Raw genomic sequence first — 19,387 nt, 5'->3', positions numbered from 1 at the left:
ACAGCAAAAATTCACAGGAACCTTTTAGCACCTTCAATTTTATTTTGGATAACATCTCCGAGTCAAACTGCACCAGGGTCAATTCCAAGATAAGTATTTTTCTGTGGTTTTTTTTCACCCTTGAAAAGGAGATGTTTACATGGAACAGAACCTTAAATAGTCTTTGCTTTAAATAGTCCCCAGTATAACTGAGATTTTCAACATGTTCAAAAAGCACATTCAGCTTAGATGCTAATAAAGTTGTAAACAAACTAATAATAATTTTTATAATAACTAAGCAACCATTAAAGGTTTCTACACCTAGATAACAATCACCATGAAAGCGGTAGTTATATTCACAGAGCCACTCTATTATCACACCTCAAGCTACTTTTATGGATTTCGGGGTTTTGGGTTTAAAAAAAATAAAAAGCTGGTTTATTGATGTAATTATAATTGCCGCAAGTAGAAACATTCTTCCTCCTATTTTCTTGTTTGAATTGAATTCGTGTATCTTGCCTCAGACTGTACATTGTAGCACTACATCTTCCCTGTATATTTGCAGAGCACTTAGCCGCTGGCATCCATACTAAAACAACAAAAATTAACATAATTTCTGATTAAAAGATGAAAAAAAAAAAATCTTGCTATAACATTTACAAATGATTCTTCATTTATAAACCCTTACATGGAATTGTATTAATTCAACTAGTTTTTGTTTTTTCTTAACACTTACATTATTCTGAAAACATGTTTATTACAAGACAGTGCCCATCCAGCCTATTTTCCAAAGTTTGTGTTCCATTAAAATAAATTCATTAAACCATGGAGTCACTGATGTTAAAGGATACACTTCACATCTAATCAAATCTCAAATCCAATAAAATAAATCTGAGATATTCTTTATATTCAAGCCAAGCTTTTTGTGTAAATATAATTTCCTAAGCATTAGGGGAATCACTGAATTGTAATGCTTGTAAGATTTTAGGGATTTTGAAAGCACAAGAATTTCTATTACCTGAAGGTCATTTCTGCCTTCCATATTTTTAATCCAAATTTTGCCCTGTGTTTGTGGATCAATTAACAAAGGATAACGAGATGCTTTAGTGACAATGATTCCATTCTGTATGGATAAGTCGTCATTTGGCAATCCTTGCAGGTTCCATTCACGGATAGTTGGAGCATCAGTCAACATTTCTATGAGGTTTAAGTTGTTATGGAAAGGAATTTTTTGGCTTTTCATTTCCTTTTGCCAGTCATTTAACAGCAGACTGTGGAACTCTTGGTTAAAAGGACCAGAATAGGACAGAAAAGCTGTAGCCAAGAGTACATCACCTCAAAGAGAAAAAGGAGGAAAAAAAACCAAAACAAACCAAAGCATTACAACTTTGCTAATTCTATTAATGAACAAGCTGTTTCCTTCACTAGTTGCTAGTGTTGCTATGTTTTGGCTGGTAACTGAAAAACACACTTTGACGCATAAAGAAGGCAAATCAATCTTTTTTCCAAGGCTTGGTGCATTGCATGGCAGTGGTACATTTCAACAGAGGCCACATTTACTTTGTTCTTCCTATGCAATTGTAGGAATCAAGAGATCAGCATCTGGCAGCTTGTTAAGGTCAATTCAACACACACGTAATGCTGTTCCAAACACCAGATCCTGCGCAAGCAGGATATGGCAGAGAGGACTTAGTCATGAACTTTTAGTTCCATCATTTCCTTGTGCATTCATAGGAACAGGCTTAAACAATTGGGGGCTGTGTGTGTTGGGGGAGTTGTGGGGGGGGCAGGGTGGAACCCCTTATAAGTACTGATTCAATAAAATTACTGTAAATCAATTACAATGATGAGTACTGGTAAAAAAACCTGTCAGAGACATCATTATGGAGGTGTTAAGTGGGACAACTTTTAAAGTTCTGTTCAGTTTCAAAATTTCCCCCCTAAATTTCATGACACCATAGTTTGAGGGGGTTTTTTACCTCTGAAATAAGAACGCAAAATTTAAACTGGAGAAGATATCATACTTTTATACTGAGCTAGTGTTTTTTGGACACTTTCAAGTTATCTATAAAAGAAATAGGATGAATATGTAGGGAAGGTATCCCAGATTTTTAATAAGTTAATACACATATATATATTATAGTCGCAAATAAACCACAATTTAGTTACTATAATGCAACCCATACAACAAGGCTGCTTTTTGTAGCCTTTCCAGGTAAAAAGTAAAGAAGAAAGTTCAGCCCACAGTAAATGATGAGATAAATTTAATTGATTGATCTAAGTAATGAACCAATTATTTATCACAAAGTACTTTAGTTTACAAGTACAAATTTAAAAACCTAATCATGACCTTCTAAGAAGCAAATTCTTATGAACATTAGTAACTGCAGTTAAAAATATTGATTTCTACCTATAAATGTCAGTGCCTGAGTATCAGGCTTCCTCACCTCGATATATATTCTCAGTTATACACATTTTATTGGCTCTCACTCTCTTTGGACTATTACCTACAAATATCAGTCAAGTTAAAATCTTAGTGTCCCAAATATATGTCTCCACATTCACAGTATCCCTTATCTTTTCTTTTTAAATATGAACTTTAGCCTTATATTTATTTTTCACCTAACAGGAATTTAGCAAGGGAATTAAAACAATTACCCTTGTTTTTGAGACAGGGATCTAACATACAAAGGAAAAGTTGGACATTTCAAATGTTTTCAGTTTCACTACTCCCTATTATTCAAACAACTTGCTTCCAAGTTCCAAGGTTTGGATAAAAAATTACCAACTAACATCTTGGTTTGCATGGCAAATTCTTTACTCTGTTCTGTCCACCTCTCTTTTTCACCTGCTAAACCACTTATAAGACTTGAGGCAGTTTGCATTTTATGTCGGCAACGTTCAGCATCTTCCAGCAGAGTCTAGAGAAAACCATGCACCAAGAGAAATTGTTTACAGTAGTATGTCTGATAGGCCAGAAAAATCTCTACATCTCATTAAACCAGTGGATAAACAACAGGTTAGAAATGTATTCTTAAATATCTCTATCACCATGCAGAGGAGGGAATGTGAGATGGAAAAAATATATCAGGACAAACTCTCAACATCTCCCAGAAACATGATTCAGTATTTCTTTTTTAATATTCCTGTTCTTAACTTTTATTTTGGTGCAGTTGTTGAATAGTATATAAAATTCTTGATACTTATTTTCTCTGGGGAATTCTACTCAGAATTTCAAATATATTATACACATATAGTATACATGGAATTTGAAGTTACAGTAGTAGCACTGAATAAAGAATACAAATAAAATAGTTTTTGAGGGGTGGGAGGGAAGAGAGGAGAGGATCAGAGGCAAAGGAGAGAGGTAGAAAGCAAAGAGGCAGTATTCAAATACTATCTGTCTCTTATCTGCTGTCCATCAACAAGGAATAATAGTAAAATTGAAAGAACACACCAAGTGTTCTTTAAAGCAAGGCTAGAAACTTCTTTTTTGTGAAGGCCAGTTCACCTGTTTTTCTCTCATTGCATTTTCATATTCTGCCTGCACAATATCTAATTCTTCTTGCTTGGCTGCCAGTTCTTCTTGAGCTTTTTGCAGATCCAGCATAGCACTGGTTAGGCGTTTCTCTTGAATTGCTAAATTAGCCCACAGAGAACAAAACCACAGATGTGTAGTAATACACAGAGAATTTCAAAGTATTTGCTATAACACATCAGAAAGTTTTTCCTGTACTACATTTCCAAATCAAACTCTTCAGTAGAGATGTCAACTCAGCAAAACCTTTTATTTGAATTTTACAACAAACTAAATTCTTATTTCGGACAGTTGTACTTGAACAGTTGCCTTAATGTCAATTAGAAAAAAAATAATTAAAAATACTTCTGGGAATGCCAGTCATTCTTCATGTGACACAAAAGTTAGTCTGACATGGCTTGCAGAAGAGAAGTCTATTTGATTTGTCCAATTAATATGCCAGGCTGAAATACAATTCTTGCTCCCTTCTCAGTCATTCCCTGTGTAATGCAAGCTATTCTCTGTTAAACATTTTTGACCACTTTCTTCCTGACTTTCATTCTAACTACTTAGGCCCAGTTTTTTTTTCTCTACATAACACAGATGAAGAGTATCTGTACAATCTTCTTATGAACTGAGATCTGGAACATTAAAAGAACCAAATCTCAAGGCTTTTTTCTACTTAATTCAAAAATAATGTAGAGTATTTGCAGTAGTGTATTTACCTAGATGACAGATGCTTTAACCCCATCCAGTAGGGGTCCGGAGGGATAAAACCACACCATCTCCTTTGTAATTTTGACAACTCAAATGTACGAGAGGAAGTATATTTGAAATATATTTTATTGTAGAAGTACAGTGTTCAAGGTAATAAATTTCGAGACAGATAACCACCATAAATAAGGCAGATTAAGTTTCCCACAGATTAAATCCTCAAGCGCAAACAGGTGAGGATGAGGAGCAGAGGGTGTCTTTGACAAACAGACGTACCTTCAAAGGTAATACTTCTTTGTTGATGGAAAAAATACTGCCACAGCTTTCGTCCATGAGCAAAGGCCAGAAACATTTCCACATACTCTCTTGGCTGTCTCAGTGTTGTAGTCCGCCATTTCAAAATAAGGGCTCAAAAGTTCTACCACTTCTTCAGTAATTGTGTCTTTCTGAAATTGCTGAAAAAAATTTTTGAAAGCGCAAGATACAAAACATGTGCAGCAAGTGTAAATTATATATACATGCATTTCAGAATACATAGAACACTAGAAAGATCACAAGTATTTCTTACAAATAACTAATATGAAATTATTTGTCACATGTATCTTTGAGACCTTTATTAAAGTCATTCCACTTTACGAAATGGAAAAACGTTTACTTTCATTTATGACCTTCGCTATCTCAACTCACTATTCCTGTTACACAGCTAATAATTGTTTCAAAATATCACTGGTCCTGCTAGAAGTTTTGTTTTGCTTAATACAGAATAAGTTTTAACAATCTTCAAAAAGAAAATGAAGCGCTAAATTTTAGTTCAAAAACATACATTCTGCAAGACAATCCTTTCAAAGGTCAAAAGCCATCTATCTTACCTTTAAATTACTTTTTCTAATTACTGGAATGTGTTTAATTTTTAAAGAATTTATTTTTACTCTTTTCTTGATAAAGCATATTTTTCCTTTTTCCTCCTGAAAAGCTCTCAATTTTCTCTTTCAAATTTATTTACAATGTATAATGAAACCCAATCCCAAACTTGAAAAAGAGCTGTTCCCTGAAGCACAAATAGGTTTAATTAAGCATGAGTGAAATTAATCGTTGAAGTCCTTTAGAAAATTAAAAATCTTTACAAGTAGATGCAATGTGAATACTTCATAGATAACATCCATGCCCCTACCAACCATACAAAGCTGCTCAAGCCTCCTACTAGACCAGTGACAAATTAAGTAAACTCAAAATGCAGAAATCAGGGATGATAACACTCAGTGGAACAGGGAGATATACCATTTATTCCAAATAGATAAATCATAATATTATTCGTTTTTAGTTATGAAAAAGGATTTGTTTACCAGTTAGTTAGTCTTTCCATTTCCCTAGACAAATCCTGTGAACCAAAAAAATCCCAAATTTTAAAAGCTGGGATTGTGGTTGTGTTCATCCTAATAACCATCTATGCTTTTCCAAACCAGTGCACAAGTTGAAATGTTGAAAATTAATGAAAAGTTAAATACCAGAAAAAAATAGGGTTTTTATCAGCTTTAATGAAGCAAATAACTAATGCCTATCAAAACCAAATGCTTCAGGCTTTGAGTCATTTGTCACCTAAAACAAATGTATTGCCTTACTTAGCAAAAATTACAGTTGATTTATAACATGACTTTTTAAGAAGGATTAAAGTTTATTTCATCCTGACATATTTATTCTTAAGTCCTTATCATTTCAGATCTCTTGTGTGATTTCCCTTGCACATTTGTTCTCCTACGAGCACCAGGGAAAACATTGTCCCTTAAAAAAAAAAAAATAAGGAAAAGGTTGCACAAGCACCTGTACACTCTGTAAGAAGTTCCCTGTTGTCATCAGCTTCAGCGACTCTTGCCACAGTGGGACAGTACAGCGTTTTTCCTGATCAATTTTCACGTGGTTGACTTTACGCTGGAAGAGCAGCAGCACGCAGACCATAATACGCATGATGAGGTGAGGAGGTCGACCAAGTGTGCCCACTGTGGCAATATCTGCAGGTTTTATTGTCTAGGAATTGAAACAAAGGGCAAAGCAGTTACTGTTTAGTTAATAAAACATGGGGCATAAGTTCACCAACTTAATGGTGAACTTAAGCAATGGGAGAAAAAAATATATATATGCTATTTTTACCTCTAAAAAGCATGAAGCTAGAAGGACCTCCCCCAATCAGATTTTCACTACTTACTCCTATCAACTCCTAGGAAACCTCAGCACAGCATTCCCACACCTTAAAGCTCAAAATTACCATGAACTTTTTTGACAATAAAAAAGAGCAAATCAGAAATATCTTGAAATTTTACTTGTTTTTTAAATGTGAACATATTGACCAGAAACTGTATCTAGAAAGAAAATGCTTTTTGTTGACATCCAGCAAATGAAGGTAAATTAAGGAAACCAGTGAGAAGGCCTGGTATATCTATATGTTTGTATCTCCTAGTACATCTTACCAGGAATATTCCTGGCATAGAAGGAGGCCATAGAAAAATATATTATAATAAGGTATTAAAACCTAGGCCCTAACAAGTAAGGCTAAATAAGCCTAGGGTGCAAGTATAACACTGTAACTCATAACTCTACATCATGAATCAGAAAACACAGAAAAGTCTGCTGAAGATGTCTCCTTAGAGAAGACTCAATTTGAGCAGCAGTGTTTACTGCACCACATACAAAGCAATAAAACCACTGAACAATGGGAGCAGCTGATGGGCAGACCCCTCCTGCAACACACACAACTCTGAGCAGTTGTTTTGCTTATTTACAGGCAGTTTAATAAGTCCAAGTACACGACAGCCCAAAGAGTAAGCAACAGATTCCTGTCAGTGTCATGACATCTTGCTTCTAGCCTAGCACATACCTCACTGGGAATTCACGGAGGCAGATTTTAATTACACTGCAGACCATCCAGATCGCCTTCCCTCTGCCAGCCCTTTGTTTCCCTTCAATATTTTGCTGCTTGTTGGGTTCACTGTGCACGAAATAATTCATCAGAGATTTTCCAGATATCTGTGTGAAAACTTTGCCGAGTCTTTCTTTGTGACTGTTAGGAAATTCAGCTCAGCCTTTTTTTTTTTTTTTTTTTTTTTTTCTAAAATACAAGTTGTGGCAAAAATATCACATTTAAATTTTATTCATTTATTCATTTGTCTATAGTTTTCCATTTAATGTGCTATATTTATTACAGGGCAAAGTGCTACAAAGTTTTACTGAACTCTGACAATTCTTACTCAAACTTTAAAAAACTAATCTCACTATATGTTTAGAAATGCTTATAAGATGCTGTGTACCTACCTTTCTCTTAATGTAGCACTTATCATTCTTAAAAGATGCTAAAAAATTGAGTAAAATAGCTAATCACTTTTTTTTTTCATCTGGGTAATGACTTTTCTATTTACCAAATATTTTAATAGGCATTTACCTACTCTGCAACCAGAATTCTACTATAGGAATCCCTAGCTCAAATTTGCAAATCCATAATGATTATGAGATTCATTTTTGAAAAGTGCAGACCCATACAGAGAAGATTCTTGCTTAAAGGAGGGAATGAATGAATGAATGAATGAATGAATGAATGAATGAATGAATGCTGAGAATACATAGACACATTCTGCTAGATCGCTTTTTATGACAGTTTGCCTTCCCCCTTTAGACATAAGCAAAGCAATTTAATAAAGAAAAGTCAAAAATTTTAAGATTAAGCCCAAATACTTTTTCCCATTGAGAAGTTTTACAATAATGCCAGCTTCACTTTTTCTTGAAATCAGGTTTTCAGTTATTAGCACCCTGCATTTCTAGAAGAGCAGTATTGTTTTGGTTCAGCCATTTTAGTCAAAAGCAGAAAGTAACCTTTAATAAGATACAGGTCCAGACCCATCATACTGGTACCCTTTTTATACTGCAGATGCTGACTAATTAACATTGCTTATTTTTCACTTGTCAGAATGCTTGCCCACTACCAGGTTTGCTGTTTTGTTGTTGCTAGCTCTTTAACCTTTTTCCTGTGGCTACATACCAAGGTCCTATAATACACACCTTCTCCAGCTGTCAGGTCATCCCCCTTCATTTAGACTTTTGCACTCTACCCTTTAAGCATCATGGCAGTTAGAGGCTATTAAACATGTCTCACTCAAAATGAAGTCTTACATTCAGAAGAGCCATAAAAATTCTTCTACACTAGATTCTAAAGCTAATCATGCCATTCTTTAACCATCACAACAAGCCTCTCAAATGGAAAAGTATAATTTCCAGCAAATCTACATAAAACCCTTTGAGGTTTGTCTATCCTTCATGTTTTTACTTCATACTTTTCCATTTCTTGAGATGTGCGCTCCTTGCTAGCGTCTAACAGGTGTATTTCAGATTCCACTAGTACTGCTCACGGTAAAATGTCTTGAGGCACATCCTCCTATAAAGTCAGCTGAGCAGACAAAGATAAATATTATGCAAGATCAACAAATATTAATTTTTTAATCTTAAATATATGGACATTCTATTAAAAAAGCTGTACAAGAAAAGTATGGTGAAGGAAATGAAGTCTTGATAATGCTACAACCCCTAAGAAAATATATTTTTTTTAAAGACAGAAAATAGTAGAGCAGAAAACCTATTGAAAATGCAATTTCTTCGTGAAAACTTAAAATAGAAGGTTTGGATTTGGATGGAATTACAACTGATTTTACATGGACAGCACTTCACTCATTGCACACATGCTGTTTAATGATAGTATCAATTTTCAGTTACTAGTCTAACCTGTGGCACATGCTATATTCAATTACAGTTTCAAAGAAAGTTAAAACTTGCCCTTCTCTGAAAAGGGACTATTTTGGGGTTGGTACTCATGTGAAAAAAGAAAAACAAAACTGAACCTAAAAAGCCTCAAAATACATATATTTATTTTCTATCAAGTGAAGAGTTATGCAATGCACCTGCAATTTTGTATTTCTGACATCCACCTTCTTAGTGGAAATGTTATACATGGTCCAAGTACTGACCTGTAAGGCTGCTTCTGCCTCTTCCAAAGCAGGTTTGGCAGCTTCCAGCTTCTCTTCAGCAATGGCTTTGTCAGCTGTGATACTGTCTACAATAGCTTGGGCTTTGTCTTTCACTTTCTGAACATCACCCTTCACATTCTCACCAGCCTGTGTTTTTACAGTAACTTCTTTCAATACCTAGAATGTAAGAAAACCCACATGCCGTAGTTAAAAGTTTTTGTTGTAAAATCATATCTCTCCAATTTCAGAAAACTCAAATAACATCATTTTCTCCAAGATCCTTTCTTTCCAACAATTAACTTCATTTTAATTGATTCATCTTTTCAAAAGAGAATAAATAAAAGAAGAAAAAAAAATCAAACAATACACTTTGAAGGCTGTACATACCATGTCAGCTTTTTCATTGTCAATTTGACGTTCCTTTTCTTTTACCTCCAGTTCTCTGCTTAGAGCAGCCACTGACTCAGAGGCCTCTTTCGATTTTTCCAGAGCAGTATTTATTCTGAAGTCAAAAAGCAAAATAAAAAGCATCTCATTCACTATGTAATTTACACTCTACTTTCCATCTATAGAATAAATCATATCAATCAAAATGAACAATTGCAAGTTATGTTTTACACCAAAAATAAAACTTGGACAGGAATTTTACATTTCTGATATCTTCAGAATCAATAAAGTGGACAATAAAGTACATTAATAAAGTTTGTGGCTTGAAATTTTACCTGCCTCTGATCAAACAGTATGCCTTTATCATTGCATAAAAATCCTACGTGTTATTCTAGAAATGTTGCTCACTGTCCCTCTTGAGCCAATAATCAAAGAACTGAGTTCCATACAGCAGAAAGCATTTTCTGATCACCGAAATTCTGAAAATTATAACCAATCAATATTTTGTATTTGAAATGGAAACTGAAAAGAAACCAAGACCAAACAAAAGAGAGGAAAAGATAAATAGTATTGAGATAAGACCTCTCTGATTCAGCATTAAAATGCCCTTTCAACAGTGCTTTTTTTCTATCAGAAATTCTTCACCCGGGACCTTTCAGACAGCTTACAAGGCCTCTAGAGAGACTGCTGTTGTGAAGGCTATGCAGTACTTGGACAGCTGAACAAATACAGGAGTGTCGGAACCCAAAATGTCCCTCAGACATTTTTAGAGGTTCCAGGCCTTGGTCAGAAGCATTTTAGACCCTGGCAAGCAGCTGAAAACAGCTGTGATTTTGAGTTTTAACCATGGAATGAATTACCAACTTTGAGGGTGGAACAAGCAGTCACAGAGTGTTAGATGGTATAGTAAAAGTAGTCACAAATTAGAGGGTAAAATTTTTTAGTATTGTACAGGGGGGTTTTAGTACCTGTACAGGGGGGTTTTGACTTTGTACAGGGGGGTCAGGAGTTCTAAGATGGAGGAAAGTGGGCCTGATCCTATTCTTCCTCCTTCTTCTTCCTTACCTCCATGTTCTTGGTGATGTTGGCATTCACAGATTGGTTTAGAGTAGAAAAGCACATTGTAACATAGATAGTAGGTATTGGGGAAAATCTATAAACATATAACACGTAATATATCATATAAAAGATAGTAGCAGCTTTGGGCGGGGAGAGAGACGACGGAGACACCGGACAGTGAGGGTGTCAGGAGTGTGTGTGTCTCTGCCTGGGCCGCAGACCAAAGCAGCCGCAGCGGGCGAGGACAATCTTTTAGATAGCTAGCAATAAACTACCTTGAGACCGAACAACAAGAGGCTGTGGAGTTTTTCTTTGGAAGCACGGGTTGGAGGAGAGACTTTACCACCACACGAGAGCCCCGAATCAATCCCGGGGTTCTCACACAGGAGAACAGACAAAGTGTAACTGCTGACAAATTCAGACAGTGCAAATAAGTTTAAGTGGAAGATATTGGACTCCATGAACTAACTTGATAAATCTGAAGGTAGAAAACAGGGCAACACCCTTCTGTTGTACAAGTCTTCACCCCTAACATAACTACAGGTTTCAAACTCAATTTGACTTTGAAGACAGAGATTGTTTCAAAACCAAATAAACAAGTTTAAGCCTTTCTTTAAGGTTTCCAGTTCTTTTTGACAATCTTTCAAAACTGAAAAGGCAGTTTTTCTTAAGGGTGATACCAACTGATGCACTGATTGCTACTTTTACATTACAGCTGGGTGCTCCTGACATGAAGATATATCAGCAAATAGATATCATTACTTTAATAAAGCATCTGAAAATAGAAATAAGTATATCAAAACCACCTTAATAATGCATGAATAAAAAGCTCAGGAGTTTAAGTAAGGCTCTGTGCTCATAAAACTACTTAGGACATTCCTTACATATTCATAACAGGAGGTTACAAGTGTCCACTTAGGAAACAAAATTTGCCACCTGACAAATTAAATGCTATTATCAATATAATATAAAATTACATGTAGATGCCTTCTTTTACTCTTTAGAAACATATGGGTATCGTTTATATTCACCTCATATTCCCTCTACCTCTATTTTTCATGCATCACTACTCTTCCCCCCTGCCCCCCCAAATATATGTAGTCTTTATCTTATATGACAAGAGCAACTACAATATTTGAATAAGTTACAACTTCACATAATTTTAGGAATTAAAAATACCTTTTTTTTTTTTGCTGTGTGAGGAGACAAGCCATGCATCAAAATGAAACATATCAGAATATGATACCTGGGGAAGAAAACTACAGAAAACCAGAAGTAACCTGAGTAGTCTACCTGTTTGATAATATTTGCACTTCAGCATGCTTTTCTTTGTATGTGGTTTTATATCCCTGAATAAAAATCAGGTAGGATTTGGGAGTCCCATGTGTAGAACGTCTGTATCTTTGAAAGTAATCAGAACATTTTTCTGCCACTCCATCCTGGAATGAGCCCACACACTGCACAAATTTCCATCTTTGTATCAGCAGTGCAGTCCATATCAAATGAGGACAGGAAGTGTTCAGACACTTAGGAAAGAAAGAAAGCCTAAATGTTAGTAAATATTTACAAAAACATCTTAGCTTATAAACAAGTCACTATAAAACAAGTCAGCATGAAGTATCTTAGCTTTCACCCAGCTCCTGAAAACTTAGTCTTCTTTACTCTTCACAGTCAGATTCTGAATATTATTCCACACTTGTCAGTAAAAAGTACAGCCAAGGATCTGTCATTCTTCATCGCCAAAGTGTGCAACTGCTTTTTCACGCTGAACCTAGCTGCTACCTACCAAGGACTGGGTAATCACAGCATTCCTCTGTATGCCCTATCACAGACATATTAATAAATAATCTCTTTCTTTAGTTTATTTGCCTTCTTTACAAATACTTTAAAGACATCTTCATGGGGATTTTTTTTTAAACTGTGTTCAAAACCATTTCTCTGTTAGAAATATTTCAACAGCTTAATAAAACAGTCTTTAAAGAAGAAAATGTCTACATCAAATTTTAGAATCAAGGATTTATTTTGTTAAAATTCAACACAATTAAAACAGCTACATGACCACTGATAAGAAAATTATGTGTCTGCAAAGAAAAATCCTATACATGCCTGCCACCAGAGTATCCTTAGGCCATCGGCTGAACCAATCTATAGTGCATCCAGAAATGAGAGCAGGGAACTTCAGGGCCCTATTTCAGAATTTTTCACTTACTGGTGAAAAGCAAAGAACTACGTGAAGGTTCTGATAGACTCTGGCCATGAAATAGTCATACAGAGCTTCACTGGTTGGAGGTCTTTGTGGATGCTCCTTTTTGAAGGAGGGAATGAGGTCACTAATGATCTCATCTACTTCATCACGTGCAAATAAGTTTGACACCTTTGGGAAGAAGGAAGGTTTTTCATGCTTCTTGAGATTATCCAAAATAGAGGATACATCATGAGGTTCTTTTAATACACATTATTGTAGGAAGGGACACAAATCTCAGACACTGAAGATATTAGTACCCCCCCCCAGCTTCTTTAACAAGAAGTTTTAAGTTATTCCATGAAGTTATTCCATTAAATAGACTGAAATGTAACTTGCTGTAAATTTTAAATTCCACCCTCCAATAGCTTTCCTTCTTTATCTTTATATTCTAATAACTAGTAGTAATTACTCTGAAGCATAACCCTGAAATAGTAAATAAGTAAATAAAATCAATAAACCCCATCAATTCTGGACATAAATTTACCATACAAAAACTAACTGTATACTAATAGTAAATTTAACAGAAAACTTTTAAAAACACCAGTAATATTTCTCAAGTCTAAATTTTATTTTTTTTAAGCTGTTCTCATGTCCCTTAAAATAGCTTCTCTTGGTGTGACCTAGGATTTCGTAGATTTCGTAGACTGCATTCATTTTTAATACAACTCTAATGACAAAAAGCACTTGAGTTCTAGTTTTTGGAAGTGTACACTTCAACCTAAACCAAAATATTCAAAAAAATTATGCTCTTTTACCTCAAAATTCTGAATTTTAAAAAGCGAAAAATTGACCATCTTACCTCCCCTGATGACATTCTTCAAGTATTCTAAGAAAGACTCATCTTTGATCTCATTGTCTGTAAAAAGAAAACAGGTGCCTTTGCCTTGCACTCCTGCTGTTCTATATAAGAGTTTCAGATTTTCCATAAAGTTTAAAGTGATGTATGATCTAAAAAAAAAAGGTTAACAAATACTCATCACACTTTAAAAAAGTCTTCTGACGTTTTTCTGATTTTTTTTTACCAGGGTAAAAAAAAATAAGCAAATTTAAGCTGGAAACAATGTCTTATGATAATCAATTAAGGCAAAAAGGTGCTTATATCAGATAGATCCTTTAATGAGACCCATACCAAGGAACATTACCACATGAGAACCTAAAATTTCTTCTGCAGCCAAAAAACCCAGTTCATGCCCTGAGCTTCCAAGATGCAGAGAACTCGATGGCAGCTGCACAAAAGAAGGGCTGCGCTGTGTTTGTCAGGAAGCAAGGACATAGACAGCACCTTGTGTTTGGGAGTGAGCAGCCGCTGGTTTTTTGCAATTGCCTTCACTGTGCACTGAATGCCAGGGTGGGCTGTGCACTCTACTGCAACGAGCTGGGCAGCAGAAAACAGAGAGCACAGACATCTGACAGCAGTTTGAAGCTTGCCTAGGAAAGAGCAGTGTTTTTGGAGTGTTCAGCAAATCCATGCGCCTGGGCAAGAGCGGGATACGTGCACTGTGCTGGAAAGCTTTCTCCCTGCGAGACACGCTGGAAAAGCTTTTCGCTATGATGCAGTCCACTAGAGACGTGGACTACGGCTCTCCGCAGCTGTACGGAGGGAAGCGCCGGTTCCCGGCGTCTTTCCGCTGAAGCCTCGCTTTGCAGCCTACAACTGCGGTTCACGCCAGCGGTGCACGTAGCAGCCGCTTCTTCACCTCCGGGAGCCAGGGAGAGGGGTTGGCTTCTGAGAGGCGAAGAACGAAGCCGGCTTGTGTGCTCAGCCTTGGGACTGCTAGAGGACGGTGGCTGCAGCTGCCTGCCCGTTCAATTCACCGCTGGCATGCTTATGGCAGGCGTACCAGGAGGACTTTCCTGGGTTTTGACTTTGTCCTCATGCAGACGTCCTGGAGAATTCTTGTGCGGGCCTTGATCTTCCGAGATGCAGAGAACTCAATGGCAGCTGGAGAAAAGAAGGGATGCGCTGAGTTGGTCGGGAAGCAAGGACATAGACAGCGCCTTGTGTTTGGGAGTGAGCAGCTGCTGGTTTTTTGCAATTGCCTTAACTGTGCACTGAATGCCAGGGTGGGCTGTGCACTCTACTGACATGAGCTGGGCAGCGGAAAACAGAGAGCAAAGACGTCTGACAGCAGTTTGAAGCTTGCCTAGGAAAGAGCAGTGTTTTTGGAGTGTTCAGCAAATCCATGTTTCTGGGCAAGAGCGGGATATGTGCACTGTGCTGGCAAGGTTTCTCCCTGCTAGACAGGCTGTAAAAGCTTTTCGCTATGACGCAGTCCACTAGAGATGCGGACTATGGCTCTCTGCAGCTGTCCGGAGGGAAGCGCCGCTTCCAGGCGTCTTTCCACCGAAGCCGCACTTTGCAGCCTACAACTGCGATTCACGCCAGCTGTGCACGTAGCAGCCGCTTCTTCGCCTCCGGGAGCCGGGGAGAGGGGTTGGCTTCTGAGAGGCGAAGAACGAAGCCGGCTTGTGTGCTCAGCCTTGGGACTCCTAGAGGACGGTGGCTGCAGCTGCCTGCCCGTTCAATTCACCGCTGGCATGCTTATGGCAGGTGTTCCAAGACGACTTTCCTAAGTTTTGACTTCCTTTTGATGTAGACGTCCTGGAGAATTCTTGTTCGTGCCCTGATCCTCCAGATGCAGAGAACTCGAAGGCAGCTGCAGAAAAGAAGGGCTGCGCTGAGTTTATCAGGAAGCAAGGACATAGACAGCGCCTTGTGTTTAGGAGTGAGCAGCTGCTGGTGTTTTGCTATTGCTTTCACTGTGCACTGAATGCCAGGGTGGGCTGTGCACTCTACTGCAACGAGCTGGGCACCGGAAAACAGAGAGCAGAGACGTCTGACAGCAGTTTGAAGCTCGCCTAGGAAAGAGCAGTGTTTGGGGCGTGTTCAGCAAATCCATGTTTCTGGGCAAGAGCGGGATATGTGCACTGTGCTGGAAAGCTTTCTCCCTGCGAGACACGTGTAGTAGTAGGGACAGGCGAACGGAAGATCACGGGATGTGACGGAAAGAGAGACCCTTCCCCCCTCTCCCTGCCCCACGTTATCTATTAACCCCAAAAGCGTGTGACCACACCTGCCTCAGTAGTATTCCACTCCCGACTAACCCTTGAGACCCCACAACCCCCCTGTGACGTAGCAAAGACCCCCAAGACTATTTAAACCCATGAGATGAGATAATAAAGGCTTTCGATCGTCCGCCACATTGGTGCAAGCGTCTTTGTCGATAGCCCGAGCGGTCTGGAGAGGCCAGACCGCCGTGCTGCCTCTTAGAACCAGGTCGCCGTTGTCTTTTACAAAGGCAACATATTTGGTGCCGAAACCCGGGAAAATTCGCTCGGGTAGCGGGATACGCCTGGACAAAATCAGCGGCCGGAGCGGTCAAACCGTATCTTGGCGCAGGGAGACGTCCCATGACCCGCGAGCGTCATGGACAGCATCACCAGGGTCGCGAGTGTGAGTTATGAGCAATGGAGTATCGAATTTAAGCTCAAGGACTTTAATCTTGCTATAGTGAGGCTGCTTGAGCTTGGGGCAACCGAATGCCCTATGGATGCCATGCATCCGGGAATATGGGAAAAGTGCACAGCCACGCTGGCCGGGGAAACAAAATCCTCAGGCAGTGACAAGAGCGTTACGGCATGGGGCAAAGTAAAGAAAGCCCCGCGCAGAGCAATAGAAAAGCAGGAGACGCGGAGCGCAGCGCGTATGTGTTTATTAGTTAGACCCGGGCTCGGGGTGGGGGCGGAAGCGCAGACCGTCCCTGAAGACGATCCGCCCGGGAACGAAGACCCGGGGGGGCCCGGCGCGTCACCCCCTTCCTCAGATCAGAGCCCAACCCCTGCCGCGGAAACCCCGCGAAAAACCGCATCTTCCCCGTCTGTCCCGCCGCCGCCGCTGGTCCGCGACCCGATGTCGGAGGCGCAGCGGCGCGCGGAGTGCTTCTGGCAGGAGCTGGCAGGAGAAGCCAAAGTCGCAGAAACCGCGGCTCGGGTGGAGACGCTAACCGCGCGGCCACGCTGCCCCTTTGAAAATGGCGCTGGCTGCCACGGAGAGGGGCGGGACGCGGCCGGTCTCGGCGCGAAAACCCGGGAAGTGCGCGATTTCAGGAATGCGCGTGCGCGGGAGAAAGAGGAGGAGAGCGGCAGAGGGCAGAGAGCCAATCGGCAGCTGCGCCTGAGGCTGCTACCATTTAAGGGAGAAACCACCCCCTGCGGGAGGCAGGGCAAGCCGGGGGGGGCAAGAGCGGCGCCACCCCCGCGGGGAGGAGAGAGCTCTGAGCCGAACAAAAAGGCACCGAGCCCCGGAAGTGCGCCGGCATTCGACTTCCGACTCGGAGCACGGCAGCAGCTCTGCCGGCTCGGAGGAGCCGGCGGGAGCCGGCCGGAACTCCGAAACGGAGAAAACAGAGCCAAGGCGATTTAAGACAACACCAAGTAAAACTCTAAGCCGCACCGAAAAGCGGTCACAATACTAACCAACCCAGTTTACCAGCTGGGGAATAATATCCTTTTGGGGCTGCGGGAGAAAAGGGCATCTCGCCAAGGAATGCGGGTCCCGGCCCCAGGGGAAGGGGACAGGGGAGGGGGGAGTGCGGACTGCACTCAGCCCCCTCCCACCGCAAATACAAGGCGGCTCACCTATGCCAACCCTCAGTGGGGCGGGGAGCCCTCATACTTCATACCCCTGCCAGCGACACAATTGCAGATTTTCCAAACACAGCCCACGGTACCCTCATACCCACTACCACTGCAGACAGCGCCTGTGCCGCAGGGTCAGCAGGGGACGCCCCAGAACAAGACCCCTGGGTGGCCCTGGCCATGAAAATAGGGAAGGAGCCCCCGTGGGTGTGGGGGACATGCCGCCTTTATGGCAGTCAGGGCCCCCACGTAATAGGGCTCCAGCTTTGGGCAGACACAAGAGCAGACTGCTCGATTTTTCCCCAAGCCCTGTGGCCCCGACACTGGAAATGCAAAGAAGCCCCCCCAGTGAACGGGGTGGGAGGGCTGTCCTGAGCTTGGAAAAGCACCCTGACCAGTGCCACAGCGTGTTTCAAGTGTGGTGAGGCAGGTCACATCGCGATGAACTGCCCCCAGCCGGCACGGCAGCCCGCCGCAGCGCCGCCACCCCAAACACACCCACTGCTGCCAATAAAACTGACCTTCAGAACGAAACTAATGGAAAAGCTGTGAGTTTTGTTTGCAGGACACGCTTGTGGACCGTCCCCGTGACGCATACACCCCTGCTCCAGAGGGATATGACGGACCACCAAGCCACCAGAGAAAACCAGAGAGTCCCACACCAGTGAGACACCAGTGAGACCCAGACATGCACAGTGTCTTTATGCAATTTTACTGGTAAGGGCTTGTGGCCGGGGGGCAAGCTGACCCAGGCCACTACCCTCACCAGCCATTTAAGTGGGTCATGCAACATCTTTCAAGTGACAAGGTGTTCAAAGAGGTCACCACAGCAAACACCCCGTCCTTCGTGTTCCACATAGCCAACCTGTTTAGAAGCTACCTCTCTAACCCTAAGCGAAACCTAATCAAACCTGACTAACCCCTGTTAGCTTTGCTATTACGTTAAACCCCCTTTCTACGAAGGCATTGCTTTAGACACCCCCTTCAGTTACTCCACAGCCAGTGCCCCCCACCAGTGCAGATGGGACACTCCCCACAGAGGAATCACCCTGAATCAAATCACAGGACAGGGCAGATGTTGTGGAAATGCAACCTTAGCAAAGCAGAAAGGCAACTTCTGCACTAAAGTTGTCAGGCCCAACAGAAAAACGAACAAGTGGGTGATCCCATCTGCATCTGGGATGTGGGTTTGCCAGAGGTCCGGAGTGAGCCCTTGCGTGTTCCTTGCCAAATTTAATAACTCGATCGATTTCTGTGTCCAAGTTCTGATTGTCCCCAAGGTCCTGTATCACTCAGACGAAGAGATATACCATCTTCTCAAGGAACCTGACAGACTAATCATCGCAATGCTGCTTGGCCTGGGAGCAGCTGGCACAGCCACGGGTGTCTCAGCCATCGCAACCTAGCAGCACGGACTCTCTCATCTGCAAATGACCATCGACGAGGACCTGCAGAGGATCGAGAAATCCATCTCCTATCTAGAGAAATCAGTCTCTTCGCTTTCAGAAGTAGTTTTACAAAATAGGCGAGGGCTGGACCTCTTGTTCATGCAACAAGGAGGACTGTGTGCAGCCCTGAAAGAGGAGTGCTGCTTTTATGCAGATCATACGGGAGTCGTTAAAGACTCCATGGCAGAACTCCGAGACAGACTGGCTCAGAGAAAGAGAGACAGGGAAACCCAACAGAGCTGGTTTGAATCCTGGTTCAATCAATCACCTTGGCTCACCACTCTAATTTCCGCCCTGGTAGGTCCACTGGCAATACTGCTTTTAGCTATTACCATAGGACCTTGCCTGCTGAACAAACTAGTCTCGTTTGTTCAGGCCCGTCTAGAAAGAGCAAACA

At 40.8% G+C, this 19,387-nt stretch overlaps 1 pseudogene; it reads right to left on the bottom strand.

Annotated features, from left to right (window-relative positions):
- LOC140682051 (dynein axonemal heavy chain 5-like) overlaps positions 1-16,545 on the bottom strand; it is a 37,399-nt pseudogene extending 20,854 nt beyond the window's left edge.
- Positions 16,546-19,387: the final 2,842 nt, after the last annotated feature.

The sequence above is a fragment of the Taeniopygia guttata genome, chromosome W, assembly GCF_048771995.1.
Source record: "Taeniopygia guttata chromosome W, bTaeGut7.mat, whole genome shotgun sequence".
NCBI lineage: Eukaryota > Metazoa > Chordata > Aves > Passeriformes > Estrildidae > Taeniopygia > Taeniopygia guttata.
This window is presented reverse-complemented; position numbering and strand designations above follow the sequence as displayed.